Source organism: Drosophila guanche, unplaced genomic scaffold (assembly GCF_900245975.1).
Source record: "Drosophila guanche unplaced genomic scaffold, DGUA_6, whole genome shotgun sequence".
Lineage (NCBI taxonomy): Eukaryota > Metazoa > Arthropoda > Insecta > Diptera > Drosophilidae > Drosophila > Drosophila guanche.
The window spans coordinates 3,267,798-3,270,181 of NW_022995746.1; positions in this window are offsets into that span (position 1 = coordinate 3,267,798).

The following is a 2,384-nucleotide window of genomic DNA, read 5'->3' on the forward strand; positions in this document are numbered from 1 at the left end:
TACCAGCCATCGCTCTCGCAGCTTTATAGCCATTTTATCTTAAGACGAACTCCTTTGCATGGCAACCTACCTTATAAAACCCCAGTGCCGTTTATGAACTCAAACGAAGACTACCTTCAATAAAGAGTATCAGAGGCAACAACAGTTGCTGTGTTGTGTGTGTTTTTTTCAAGGTTAAGAGCAAGTGCGTGTGCATGAATGTGCGTAAATGCTCGCATCGGTGTGTCTCTGCCCGCCATTCTCGCACATTTTGCACATTGTGCGTATAAATAAAAAGCAACAAAAAACTAAAAAAAAACAAAAACAACCAGCAAAAAGAAGAACAAATTGTTGAACAACATTTTTTATAGAGAAGTGAGCAACAACAACACAACGCAACGCACGAAAAAAGAGCGTAGACTGCAACAACAACCAGAACGGGAAAAGAAACGCTGTGGCGGCGGCGGCGGCGGCCGCGGCTGTTCGGTGACTTTTTATTCTCGGTTATACTTTTTTGTTCGTTTTGGGTTTATGGCCACCCAATAAAAAACTTAATATTGCGGCCAGGAGGCAAAATCCTCCTAGGTGCGTGCGTGCGGTGGGGAGGCAGGAAGAAAGTGAAAAATCATCATTATTTAGGCCTAAAATGCAGCTAGATGGATGGTATTTTCCATTTGAATTTGGTCAACGACCCAACTAAAAGACCCAGTTTATTGTCGTTTAATTTCAAGTCCACACACGCTCTTGCCCGGCACATGTACATACATGTGTAGGTATATGAGCATGATTATATATATTTTTCACGCATTTAAATTGCGTATACGCAGCGCTTGCTACATTCTCTCAGTGCGAGTTTAATGACTGATAAGATTTTAATGCTAATTTGCCAAAAAATATGAGAGAGAACAGGGAGAGGTTCTGGAGGTACTGTACATGCATACACGGAAAAGGTACTTATTTTATGACAGTTTTAAGGCGAATTAGATAATTATTTAAATTCGAATTAGGGCGAATATTTCCATATGAATACTTAAGTTAATGTCGGAATATGCTAGGACATAGTTGCATGGCGAAATCTTTGTTTTAATATCTTTATGAGTTGTACTCTTTGGTGGAATATAAGGAAATGATATTCTGAAAGTTATAGATGGCAGTAAGCCACAAGCAATATTCATCGGAGCGAATTGTGATGAAAACTCAATTGAAGACATGAATATTAAGATTAATGACTGTTATCGTGAAGCAGTGGTATTAATACATAAATTCATACATAAATACATACAATTTGTACATAGTGCAAGATACTATGGATGGTACAGATCAGATAAAAAGATCATTTGAGTTTCTTTATGTTTCTGGGAGGCTTCTTTATGGATCAATGTACTCAAAAATGTTATCCATACAATCAAGATCAGTTGACTTGCAAAAGCAAAACCCTACTAAGCATATTTTAGTGACAACCTCGAGCCAAAACATCTTTTGAAAAGCTGTCCGCTCCACCCAAAAAAAAAAAAAAACGTCTTCAAAAAAACTTGTTCAATGAATTCTGGGTTTCCAATCAAGACCTTAAATTTCTATCACCAAGTTGAATTTGCTGATCAATCTATCGCAGAAACAACAGCCCGTAACAAGAGCAACAACTTTTATTGACTTTGACAAAGTTTTATCAATAGCATTATCAGCGGTACGCGACTGTAAAGCGATTACATGGCGTTAACAGAGCTTGTAATACAATGTAAAAAGAAATGCTCTCAACTGGAATGTAATGCAGATAGAGAGAGGGAGCGCGAGAACGAGAAAAATAGAGAGACCGTTGACTAGAGTGAGAGCAAGTTGTGTTTATACAGGGTGCGGCAGTGGAGTTTTCCACTTTTTTTTCCTATGTGCGCACGAACTTTTTTGTGCACCTGAGTTAACCTAAGTTACGCCTATATAGGATGTAGAAACAACAACAATTATTTGTTTTGGCTCTTCCAGTTTAATCTTGTCCGCATCTTTCCGGAGAGCTTTCTCTGCCAGCAGCCCACCTTTTACACATGCACCTTGAGTGAGAGTAAGCGCCACACGCACGTGCAAAGCAGCCCCACAATGAAGAAAGAGCGCGCGTGCGAGAGAATGAATGTCATTCATGGCAGGCTTCGCTCTTCAGCGTCGACGCCGGCAGCGCAAACCGAACCGCCACAGCAGCAGCGACAGCAACTGGGGAGCGTTTAACGGTCCCTGCGATCAGATCGAAATCGGGCGCAGCCGCTGGATGTTTTTTTCAATGCTGAAAGCGCGCCGAATTCGCGTTGTTGCCTGAAAAGCACAATTTGTTGTTCTTCGTTTTGTTTTCTGTCGTACGCGCTGCGCTGTTCTTCCTCGTTCCGTTCCTTTTCCCCTCCCCGTTCGATTGATCGTTCGTT